This window comes from Protopterus annectens, chromosome 8.part0 (genome assembly GCF_019279795.1).
Source record: "Protopterus annectens isolate FY-2018-M chromosome 8.part0, PAN1.0, whole genome shotgun sequence".
Taxonomy (NCBI): Eukaryota; Metazoa; Chordata; order Ceratodontiformes; family Protopteridae; genus Protopterus; species Protopterus annectens.
Genome location: NC_056741.1, coordinates 915191486 through 915204841, shown reverse-complemented (window position 1 = coordinate 915204841; position 13356 = coordinate 915191486). Strand labels below are relative to the sequence as shown.

At 43.6% G+C, this 13356-nt stretch overlaps 1 protein-coding gene across 1 annotated transcript in view; it reads left to right on the top strand.

Moving 5' to 3' along the window:
* Positions 1-13356, top strand: part of LIN37 (lin-37 DREAM MuvB core complex component) — a gene marked incomplete in the record, with an annotated part of 817002 nt that overhangs the window by 190366 nt on the left and 613280 nt on the right.

Genomic DNA, 13356 nt, shown 5'->3' with positions numbered 1-13356 from the left:
TCCTATCTGGGGAGATAAGTCCTCTTACTAGCATATGGTACACGCAGCAAACAAGATCTGAGGTAATTCCAGCAATGCATCATGGAATACGGGGCTTGGTCTCGAGCTGCTGGTAGTCTTTGAGCTTTGCTAAACGGCTGTGTCGGAGCCGAGGATCGGCTCCGAACCCATCAGTGAAGAATGAAGGCGAGCGAGATGGAACAACTCACATGGAACGTTATGGTGAGTACATAACTTTTTTCCCTGCTGTCTTACAGCAGCTATTGCAGATGCTAATAGAAGCTGTTAATCCTCCTCTGTTAGGATTTTATTCAAGGATGTTTCTTGTGCCAAATAAAGAAGATTCTTGGAGACCAGTTCATGATTTTTCCTTCCTGAAAGTTTGTGATAGTGCCCAAGTTTAAAATGCTATCTCTTCACAACTTATTTGCCCCTTCTTCCTCATTTTGAGTTACTTAGCCTAGATTTAAAATATGTTTATAACATTTCTATTCATCCAGAGTTTAGGTGTTTCTTAAGACTTTGTGTCTGGATCACATTATCAGTTCTCAGCCTTATCCTTTGGGCTATCTACTGCTACAAGAATGTCCGCAAAGTGTCTACCTCCTGTGATAACCCACTGCAGACTGCAGGGTATTCACAGTTCCTTATTTAGATGGCTTGCTTATCTTTGCAGTGACTTTTTCAAAGTGTCAGGAATATCTCTCTGTCTCTCTCAGCTGAGAAATCTCCTACACATTCCAGAATTCCAAGAGAATGTTTAGAAGTCTTTTCTGACGTATCCTCACAGGATTGTTTTTTTTTTTTCTTTCTGGGGTGCATGCTGAACAACACAGTATAAAGAGCTTGTAGGTTCATAGGTGTTTACTAGGCTAATGAACTCAATGGCCTTTTTTAAGCCTAGCCGTGCATCCCAAATCTCTAACAAGCTCTGATACCCTTGATAAGTGAAGCAGGGGCTTGGGAGATAAAACATTTACAAGCTAGGGCCTCGGAGATGAACCATTTACAGGTTGCCTGTGTCCATTAGAGACTTGGGTGCCAAACCATGGATGAATTTCTGTTTCCCATCCAGTTGTCCAGGTTGCACTTGAATTAACCTAATCCAGGGAGGAACTCTGCTTCGCATAAATAGGGAAGCCCATTCCAGAAACTGGGTAATCTCTGGGATACATATTTGTCTCTCCAACAGGCCCTATTTATATCACTGGCAAGGTTTAAGTCTTTAGAACAGGTAATTCTGGTGGTGTTTTGTTTTGTGGATATGCAGGAGGTCCATCAGACTGGGGTCTGACAATGCCCTGTATGTCAGGCATAGATCTCCCCTCAAAAGCCTGTAGGAGACAGGAATACAGGGATAGAGCCTTGAGGTGGTATGCATAGGACGTTTTACTTAAGACCTGTATTCGTTTAGTGAGGAATCTCTTTGGACATTCCAATTGTTGGATATGCTTGGTTAGGTACATACCAAAGGGGTCATTGTACTCAATGATAGGTCTGATGAATGCTGAATACAGTGGAACAATGACTTCCTTGGATTTAGATGCCATACCTTTGTTTATGAGTTGCGCAATACAGAATGATTTCCTCACTACTGTAGACATGTGATGGTCAAAGGCTGGATTACTGTTTGTGTGTGTCCCTAAGTCCCTGACTACTGGGTCATTTCTAGGGGGTGTTTTGTCATTATGATAGCTACCAGGGGTGGATGACTTCCCGAAGGATACTGTTATGCATTCCTTGGCATTTAGATTTAGCCCATGGCTCTGACACCAGTTGTTTGTCTGTGTCAGCCCCTCCTGCAGAACATAGAAGTAGTTAGAATAGCACTAAGGAAGATGAAATGTAGGATTCCGTGATGGCTCATAATTTGCAATCATCTGGAAATTTAGTCAGCCAGAGACAACTGACATTGACCTTGACTTCAGAGAAGTAAATGCCAAAAAAGAGCAGTTCAAGGACTGATCCCTGAGGGGCTCCACTTGTGATTGGCCTCTTTGTGGAGGTGGACTCCCCAATTCTGACTTCCTGTGTCCTGTCTGTGAGTCATTTAGCTGTCCACTGGATGACATATGAGTTTGTACCTAACCTCTTGAGTTTGTCAACCGTGCCTGAGTGCGATATTGTGTCAAATGTCTTGGCCAGGTCAAGGTAGGCAGTGTGAACCATTTTGCCCTCATCAGTTGCTTTGGTGACCTTCTCAAAGAAGTCCACCAGGTTGAGTAAGCATGATCTGCCCGTGACAAAACCAAATTGGGTTGGGTCCAGTGTCTGGAGGTTTACTATATCACTGTTGATCATTTCCATGGTAATTCTTTCCATGCCTTTGCATACAAGACTAGTGAGAATTGTGGGTCTGTAGTATCCAGGGCATGTAGATGGCCCACCTTTGTGCAGAGGGATGACTGTGGCTGTTCCCCATTCATGAGGCACAAAGTCGGTTTGGAGGCTATAGTTAAATAGCAGTTCCAGAGGCCCTGATAGGTCATGTTTCATATTCTGTAGAAGGCATCCTGGGATATTGTCTGGGCCCATTGATGCAGTGTTCTTGCCCTTAAAGAGAGCATTAAGGATCTGTTCCCTAGTGATAGCAGGGGGAGTTATATTTGATGTTTTTTTCCTGAGGAAAGGTTGAGAAGGGAGAGAGGGGTAAAGTTGGAGCTGAATTTATCAGCCAGTAAGTTTGCTATATCTTCTGGTTTAGTATAGGTGGCTCCGTTTACAATGAGCTCTGCACACAATTGTGTATTTGTATTGCCTTGAGGTTGCAAACATGACTAAATGTCTTGCTGTTGTCCTTGGCCTGGGAAGCCAAATTCACCTCAAATTTGGCTTTAGTAGACTTTATCCTCTGAAATGTTTGTTTAGTTTGAGAGTGCTTTTATCCTGCTGGGTGCTGCACCTCCTAATTTTTGCCATGATTTTCTTCCTTCTGATATACAGCCTATTGATTTTGATTCCACCAGGGTGACTTGTTTTTTGAGTTAGTTCTGTATTTCTTCCTGGTGGGTACAGCAGGCTCTATGCAGCTGTTAACATGCTTGTACAGGGTTTCTGTGAACAGTTCTGCATAGACAGCAGTGTTTTCAGGGTTTATGGGGGCTTGAAATTTTGCCAGGATGTTCTTCGTGTTTCACTGTTGCAGTCATTACATGTGGGTTATCTGCTTGCAGTAGCCCTCAGTCGGCATGATTAACAAAGTCTTGGGTCCTGCGTTGGATGCTGTCCCTTTTTCTATGATGTCAGGGGTATAAAACATGCAGCTGACGTCATTACATCAGTCTTTCTTGCTGCCACCACGACATACCTTGCTGTCAGTTTTGTGCTTTATTTAGTCAGCGTGCTGTCTGTCGTCAGTATATTTTCGCTTCTAAATATTTCTGTTCTCTGTTTAATTATCCAGAAATGTCGTCAGGTTAGCCATCCGACTACCGGTATTCCAAAAAAAAATGCAAAGATAAAGACAGAGACAGGACGCCTAGGTCCAAAGCTGCTGACGATGCTTCTCCTAAGCCAGTCGCCAGTTCGCCGGTACTCAGTGAGGTGCTTTTGCAGCCCCTGTTACCCGCTACTTCTGATTCGCAGGCCTCTACTGAGGCCCTTTCGGAGTCCGGTATGCCGCAAGATGCTTCAACTTTGGAACCTGTGGATGTCTCTACCTTGGATGGGTCCGGAGCTGCTGTGCAGTCACCGGCTTCTGAGGATGTATGTAGGCGTATGGATTGCATATTAAACCGACGCCTCCTTCTTCATTTAGGCCTAAATCTCGAACCATGCCTAAGAAACAGACGCCCAGGCCACATGTTCAGGCCTCTATGCCTAAAAAACAAATGATAAGAATGGCAGAAGGTCTTGTAACTTATCAGGGGAAGCCAACCTCCCCCTTCTAAGAGACCTAGGACTGAAATTATTTATGAATCTTCTGACCAGGATTCTGATTTTTCTGATTCTTTTTCTGATTCTTTTGATTATCTGGATTTGCCCTTATCTACTACTCAGGATTCTGATGCAGAGGACTGTATTCCCTCTGCTTCCCCTCCAGAGGGTTTTTCTTTTGGTGAAACATTACATACTCTAAGGGAGCATTTCCACTGGGAAAGTCAGGATTTTTCCGAGTCAAAAAAGAGGCTTGGGGACTTCTTACTCCTGCCTCAACATAGGCATTTAGCTATACCTCCTGTACTAGCCATCATTGATTCCTTTTTTGGAATCTAGTTTGGCCCCTGATTCTTTGCCTCCTGCTTCCAGAAAACCTGACCAATATTACAGGGTTCCTGATTCACACAAATTTCTTTTTAAAAATCCTATTGCAGATCCAGAAACTATTTCACAGGGACCCAAGAGCATTAAGGCTTCTACTGCTAAAAACCCTACCCCTTCTGATAGAACTCCAGGGTTTACACTTCTGCAGCCTTGGCCATTAGGGCTTTAAACTGCCAGTTTCATATGTTAAAGTATCAACAACATTTTATTGGGTTGCTTAAACAGAAAATGATGTTGATTCCTGACTGTGCTGAAAAAGAATTACAACATTTAATGCATTCTGCTGAACAGGTTGGTGAGCATACTTTGCAATGTGGATTTGATTCATTAGAGGCCTCTTGCAGAGCTGCTGTTACTGGGTCTGTGCTCAGAAGGCATGCTTGGCTTAAGGAGCAATCTTTGCCTGATCATGTTAAAGCTAAAGTGTTGGATGCTCCTTTAAATCAGGACTGCCTGTTTGGCAACAAAGCTGAGGAAGTTCTTAAAAAGATAGAAGATAAATCTAAATCTATGCAAACTGTTAAAGATTTCTTGCAAGTTCAGCCTCCTAGATTTAGTAGGCATTGGCCCTCTAAGAATTAGTCCTTTCCAGCACCTTCCAGGTCTTCTCAAACCAAACCCAGAAACAGCAGAAACCCCGGATTTCAGTCCCATGGGACACACAAGACTATGCAGTGGAAGATTTCCGTACCCAAATCTGGGAGTGGTAAGACTCCCCCCTATGGAAACTGTCTCAATGACTTGCTTTTAAAACTTCCAAGCACTTCCCAACTGAATGCTTTTTTAGGCGGAAAGATTGGTCTGCAGGCCAAAAACTGGGAACTCATTACCCAGGACAAATGGGTTTTAAATATAGTGTCCCAGGGATACAGATTTCACTTCCACACATTACCAACACCTAGCAGGTGACCAGATCTACCCCCAAATCAGTAGGCAAAGGCCCAAAATCAAGTACTCTCTTTCTTAAGCATGGGGGCTATTTAGTCAGTACCAGAAGAGGAAAACGGACAAGGTTTCTATTCGAGACTTTTCCTGGTACCCAGAAAAGGCAATACATGGCGTCCTGTCCTGGACTTTTATATACTCTAAAACACCTTTCTGGCGATTCAAAAATTCAAAATGCTGACTCTTCTCCAGCTACTTCCTATGCTAGGCAAAGATGCATGGTTGGCAACACTAGACTTGAAAGAAGCATACCTGCACATCCCTATCAGGGAGTCTTGCAGAAGATACCTGTGCTTCAAAGCAGGCTACATGCACTTTCAGTTATCTGCACTGCCCTTTGACTTCTCTACTGCGCCCAGGGTATTCACAAAGTGCCTAGCTCCAGTCATTGCATTTTGCAGGCAAATAAATTTTCAAATATACCCATATCTGGATCATTGTCTAATTCAGGCAGAAAGCCAGGACATACGTTTGAATCATCTGGCCTTTTTTCAAAGGGTGCTGACTTGTACTCAGTACACCATAAACAAAAAGAAATCACACCTGGTACCCTGTCAACAAATTATATTCCTGGGAGCAAGTTTGAATACAACTTCCCAGATGGCTTTCCTCACACCAGAGAAACGGATTCATTTGACAACCTACTTCAAACAAGTGGCCACAAAAACCCAGCTATCTGCAAGGCAAATACTGCAAGCCTTTGGGTTCATGGCCTCCTGCATTCTAATTCTATACGCAAGGCTGCATATGAGGAAATTACAGTGGTATCTCAAGAGCCTATAGTGTCAACATTCACAGGATCTAGAAGCAATGCTTCCTATCATACCTTGCCTATGCCTAGAGTTCCTTTGGTGGGCAGAGGCCTGCCACCAAAACAGGGGACTACCATTCACACTACCCCCTGCTGCTCAAACCTTAACAACAGACGCATCAGACTATGTATGGGGTTGCTCACCTGGCAGTGAAGTGCATTCAGGGCAAATGGAACCCAAGTCAAATGCACCTGCACATAAATCAAAAGGAAATGTTAGCTGTACAGAATGCTCCGACAGCCTTCAAGGACCACATTCTTCCAGGACAACTAATAGTAAAGATGGACAACACCACTGTCATGTGGTACATAAACAAACAGGGGGGTTCACAGTCTTACCCCCTCTGCAGACTAGCCATGGCATTGTGGAACACTGCCTTGAGCTACCAAGTGAATCTACAAGCTCAATTTCTGCCAGGAAAACTAAATACACTGGCAGACGGACTAAGCAGCAACCTCATGGACCCACACCAGTAGAAACTGGAACCAAGGATTTTCAACATGTTGACAAGCAAATGGGGAGCCCAGATATAGACCTGTTTGCCGCCACCCAGAACCATCACTTGGACAAATTTTGCACAAGGATTCCCCACAAGCCAGCTTGGAAAGTGGGTGCTCTATTCTTCAGCTGGAAAAAAACATCAGTTTATGCCTTTCCTCCTCTGCCTGTACTACTAAAGATCAAACAGGACAAGCCAAGGACGATTTTAATTGCACCAGACTGGTCACACCAACAGTGGTACCCCCTCTTGCACAGTGCATCACTCTTGGCCCCATGGCACCTGCCTCAGACTCCTTCCCTGTTGTCTCAGCAAGAGAACCAGATTCTGCACCCTCAGCTGCAAGCCTTGAATTTAGCAGCCTGGCTAATTATCTAATCTCTCCTTTACCATCCCTCAGTAAATCAGTGATGGATATCATTTTAGAGGCAGGGAGGCCTAGTACTAGAAAATTATATGCTGCAAAATGGAAAAGATTTTGTGCCTGGAATCAATCTGACTGAGATGCTTCATAAGGGCTTGTCCTTTTCCTTCATCAAAATTCATGCCTCAGCCATTTTAGCTCATTATAGCACAGAGCCTCCCCTCTTTTCTCACCCACTGCTCAAGCAGTTCCTCAGAGGGGCCAAAAATTTAAGACCACCCAGGAGAGCTCCAACTCCAGCCCGGGACCTTAACTTTGTCTTGGAGAAACTTACTCGTCCTCCTTTTGAGCCAGCTGCTACTGCAGATTTAAAATTCCCTTCCTTGAAAACAGCTTTCCTTTTAGCAATCACTTCTGCAAGAAGGGTATCTGAATTACAGGCCCTTATGGCAGTGGAGCCTTTCATAATCTTTCATGCGGACAGGGTGCCCCTCAGAAGCAATCCCTTCTTCATGCCCAAGGTGGTATCTAGTGTGGCTCTTAATCAGTCCATTCATTTGCCTACCTTCTTTCCTAACCCACAGAACAAAGGGAAACAAATACTGCACTCCTTAGATGTGCACAGACAACTTAGATTCTACTTGGATAGGACTAAAACTCAAAGGAAATCTGAACAACTGCTGGTGGCATTTGCTGCAGGGACAGAGGGGAAAGCTATTTCAAAGCAAACCATTTCAAAATGGATAGGCCACTGCATTCATTTCTGCTATAAGCACCATGGAAAACCTATCCCACAGGGCATCAGACCCCATTCAACCAGGGCTGCATGTACCTCTACAGCCTTTCTCAGGGGCATCCCTACCAGGACATCCTAGAAGCTGCTACCTGGAGTTCTGTAGATACTTTCACCAAGCATTATCATTTGCCATTTTTTTCTAAATCCAGAGCTGGCTTTGCTACTGCAGTCTTGCAGGGCCTTATAGCTGGTCCTAATTCTATTTAAATTCCTCCTCCCAACCTTAGCTTTGGGAATCTACCCAAATGTAATGACTGCAACAGTGAAACACAAAGAACATAGTACAGTTGTGTACACTTAGAGTGTATTCACTGTTGCAGTCCTGGTTACCCTCCTTCCAGCCCCCTTTCTTCTTTTGGCTATACCTCTACTCTCCCTTACTATGCTCAAAAAGCTTTTTGGTGTATTTGCTTTTTTGTTGGAGTTGTATCCTTGTAATTATAGTTTTAATTGCTCCCCATTAGGGGGGCACCTGACATCTGGGGCAAGAAAATCTGATGTAATGACGTCTGCTGCATGTTTTATACCCCCTAACGACCTGACGTCATGGAAGAAGGGACAGCATCTGATGCAGGACCCAAGACTTTGTTAATCAAGCCGACTGAGGGCTACTGCAAGCAGATAACCCAAATGTAATGACTGCAACAGTGAATACACTCTAGCATCTACATTTATGGTAAGTGTACACAACTGTACTTTATCACTAAATAGTAGGGGGTTAGCCTTAGAGTAGTTTCTCAATATTCCAGGTTTAGCTGCAGGTCCAGGTTTTATTTTTACTTCAAAGAAGACCATTTTGTGGTCTGACCTTACCAGGGAAGACAGTACAGTAGGGGGTGTACAGCAGTCTGCCATATTACTGAGGACCAGATCCAGTATAGCTGCACCCCTGGTTTGAGTATTGATTATCTGGTTCAGGGAGTTTGTGTTTACAAAGTCCAGGAATCTCTGTGTCTGTACATTTGCTGTCATATAGAATTTCCAGTTAATAGTGGGGTAATTAAAGTCACCCATGAATATAGATGGAAGTTTAAATACATGGTATGGGTTTCCTGGGTCATAGCTAACAAGGAAGTGATTTTGGATTTTGCCTATGGTGATTTTAACATGGAGCAGCTCAAGTGCATTGCCCGGTTTGACCAGCCTTGAGGTATATTTTTGATATAAATAGACACCTCCACCTTTAGTCCCTGTCTGTGTAGTACCTGGTTTAAATATGTGGAAGGCATTATAATCCTGCATTGTTGGTGTCCTCTCCCTGGCTTTAAATCATGTGTTTTGGTCCATGTTTCTTGTTCCAAAGACCCTCCACTTTTCTTCCACAGTAAAAATAGATTTGTATTTAGATCTATTTCTGAGGTTTGCCACTCCGACTTGCATCTCAGCAATTTAATTCCTTAGGATTCTGGGTCTCATGACATCCATGATTCTTTTGATACCTCTTGCAAGACTCCATATGAGAAAGATACAATCATATTTGAAATCTCTTTGGTCCCAGAATCAATACCCAGTGAATTTCAAATTCCACTTTTAGGATTTGTAAAAGGAATGATTGTGTGGTGGAGACATCAAATTTCTCAGAATCCAGGTCTTCCATTCTTCCTTTCCTGCTCCAGCACAGTCACATTATACATCTCCGAGGTTGCTTGGGTTTCGGTATCAATGGACATAAAAGTGAAGGTTCTTTAGAACAAGAAAGATGGACCAAAATACATCAGCTTAAAAGATGTTTACTTGTATAGACAATCTCAACTCTCTAAATCATCTGAGGTCCCCATGACCTCTTCAAATGTTTACAGACAACACCATAGTGATGTGATACCTAAACAGGGGAGATCAAGATCCTTACCCTCTGTGCAGACTAGCCATGTTGGCAAGGGATATAGCTTTGCAGTACAATCTCATTAACTTACTCTACAGCCATCTTACAATCTCATCAGAGCAAAATTGTGCGTCAAACAACCTGGACAGGACGAGAACAGACAATCACAAATGGAAAATGAATAAGGGAGTCTTCAGTATTTGATCTTTCTTAGGAAATGCCTCAAGTAGACCTTTTTGCCTCCCCCCAACAGTCAACTGGCAAAATTATATTCTAGGAATCACGAAGGCTTGAAAGATGTATGTTTTTCTTTTCCTTGGACAGGTAGGTTCCTGTATGCTTTTCCATCATTTCCACTGATTTCCAGGGTACATCTTTCCTGTATGCTTTTCCATCATTTCCACTGATTTCCAGGGTACATCTCAAGATTCTGAAAGATTTCCCAAAGGTCATTGTGGTGACACGCTTCTGGCTCTGGTAACAGTGGTTCTCTCTTTTGGAAATGGCCAGACGGAAATTACCACAAACTTCTTCACAGACTGAATTTATTCACACAAGATCAGGTGTGTTTGATACATCCCGACCTCAAGTAAATGCAGTTGACTGCCTGGATGATAGGGATTTTGATGCCTTTTAGGCACCTTTTTTTTTTTGAGGATGTGCAACAGGTATTAATGAGGACAAGAAAGCCTGATACTAGAAATCTTGTATATTAGCAAATGGAAAAGGTTTTCTAGTTGGTGCTAACAAAAGAACCAACACATATTCAGGGCTAGTGTTTCCCTGGTTTTACAGTATTTGTGTTTGTATCCCGTAGCTTGTCTTAGCCTTCAGTCAAGGTTCATTTGTTGGCTGTTTCAGCACGTCTTCCCGTGGAACTCCCTCTTTCAATGCAGTCTCATGAAAAAATGATTTTGAAAGGGGCTTTGCTTAGAAAATTCCTAGAAACCAACTGTCTCTTCCTTGGGGGTCTTAATTTTGTGTTAGAAAAACACTTGCTCCATTTGAACCAGCTCATCTGGCTGACTAGAGGATGTCCTTCATATCTCTGATGCAATATTCTTCACTAAAGGGATCTCCTGCCAAGAATAGCCCAACATCTGGCCAGAATGCTAAAGCCTTTAGGTCTTATAGGTGCTGTATGTCACACATTTGCTTCCCATGTCAGGTGTAAGGCATAACAGTAATGTACAGACAAAAACATTCAACTTCTTTGCCGCCAGTCCAAAGGCCATTTTCGAATGTCAGTCTGAATGTGCTGCTGTGTTGTTTACTAAATGACTTTCAGATAAGTACTCTGTTGATGTTTCCTCTCTCCTTTTTCCAATTTCAGCTGATGTTTGTATTCATGCCATACATGAAGTATGGCAGTGTGGGATGCAGATACCTCATAAAGACTACAAACTAGTGTCTTTGTTTGCTTGAGGTGCTTCCCATGACCATATGCAGTCTGTATCAAGTGTTGGTGTCTAAGACTCTGCGTAGTTGTTTACCCTCCTTTCCATATGTCTTGAGAACCACAACTTAAGCTGTTGGTTCAGGGTGCTATGGCGGAATCCTCCCATCCTGATAGCCAGGTGATTGCCAAGAAGACCAAAAACATCAGGCCTTATTCCAGTTGTGTCCACCCTCCCCCAGATGTGTCTCTAGATGCTATTGAAAGCCCTGACGACTGTCCATTCCCTGTCTCGGATTCCTCTGCTGCGACCCATTGGATACTATGGATTTAGGCATGCCAGTTGGTGATGTAATGTGGGATCTTTCAAAAACATTTGACTCTGATGTTCTTCGTGTTTCACTGTTGCAGTCATCTCATCACACTTGGGTTTTCTGCCTGCAGGTAGCCCTCAGTTGCCCGATTACCAGAGTCTTAGGAATTGTGCGTCGGATGCTGTCACTTCTTCCATGTCAACAGGGGTATAAAACAGGCAGCTGACGCCATTACATCAGTCTTTCTTGCCGAAGAGCCCGAAGCAGAAGCAGTTCACAAGTGCTGGTTGGCCGCTACCTGAAATTTTCGTTTTTGAGTTTGTAATCCTGAAGTCTTCTAAAGCCAAGTACCCTGTTGGGGAACTTTTTTCTTGCTCTAACCGAGGTCAGAAAAAGTTAACAATTGTCTTGCCTGTAGAAAGCAAATACCTCACAGAGACAGAGATTTTCATTCTTACTGCGTCATCTGTTTAGGCCCAGACCACGATGTCCCTCGCTGTCGGTTTTGTGCCTTAACGCCCAAACCATTCGTCATCGGGCTATCTTTGTCGCTAAATTCTTTCACTCTCATTCTCTGTATTCTGAAATGGCTTCGGTAAGCCGTACAACTACCGATCTTCCGAAAAAATGTAAAGATAAAGACAGAGAAGACCACATAGGTCCAAAACTGCCAAAGATGCTTCCGTTAAGCTAGTGGCCAGTCCACCGGTACTCAGTGAGGCACCTTTGCAGCCCCTGATGCCCACTTCTGTGGATTTGCAGGCCTCTGCTGAGACCCATTCAGAGTCCAGTATGCCGCGAGATGCTTCTTCGACTATGGAACCTGCGAATGTCTCTACCTTGGATGAGTCCAAAGACGCTGTGCAGGCACCGGCTTCTGAGGGTGTAGTTCGACCTACCGATGTTCGGATCAAACTGACAACTTCATTTTTAGCCAAAACTGCAGAGTTTCTTAGGCCCAGAGTACACACTACACCTAGAAAACTGACCAAAGTGCATGCTCAAGCTCCCATGCCACAAAAACAAATGCTTAGAATGGCTGAAGACCTTATCACCCTAATTAGGGGAAGCCAGCCTTCGCCTGCTAAAAGACAAAGATTTGAGTTTCCTAATGATTCTACAGACCAGGAATCCAATGACTCTGACCCTTCTGATTATCAGGAAATGCCCTTATCACCCTATGAGGATTCAGATGCAAAGGAATCCATTCCCTCTGCCTCCCCCTCCAGAAAATGTTTCTTTTGGTGAAACCTTGCATACTTTAATAGAGCATGTCCGCGGGGAATGCCAAGACTATCCTCAGTTCAAAAAGAGACTCGGAGAATTTTAGAGTTGCCTCAGCACAGGCCTTTAGCTATACCCCCTATCCTGGAGGTTGTAGATGATGTTTTTATGGAATCCAGTCTTACTCCAGATACATTTCCTCCAGCCCCTAGGAAACCTGACAGGTACTGCAGAGTACCTGATTCCCACAAATTTCTTTTCAAGAATCCTACTGCTGATCCAGAGACTATTTCCCAGGGACCTAAAGGTATAAAGGCTGCTACAGCCAAAAATCCTACCCCTTTGGACAGGGATTCCAGAATGTTAGATGAGGTATGATGGTATGTACCTCTGCAACTCTTGCCATCAGGGCATTGAATTGCCAGTTTCACATGTTGAAGTGCCAGCAACATATTATGGAACTAATGAAATGGTGTTACTTCCAGATTGTGCAGAAAATATAGATTTACAAGAGCTAATGCATTCTACAAACCAAGTTAGTAAGCATACTTTGCAGTGTGGCTTTGATGCCCTAGATGCTTCTTGCAGGGCTGCAGTCACTGGATCTGTACTGAGAAGGCATGCTTGGCTGAAGGAACATTACCAGATCGTGTCAAATCCAAATTACTAGACACTCCTTTAAATAAGGACTGTTTGTTTGGCACCAAAGCAGAAGTTGTTCTTAAAAAGATGGAAGAAAAAGCTAAATCTATGCAAACTGTCAAAGAATTCTTAGAAGTGCAGCCACCTAGATTCAGTAGGCATTGGCCTTCAAAAAACTGGTCCTTTTCCTGCCCCTTCCAGACCATCCCAGACCAAACCCAGGGGAAACAGGCCACCTAGACTACAGTCTCAGGGTATGCAGAGATCTAAACAATGGAG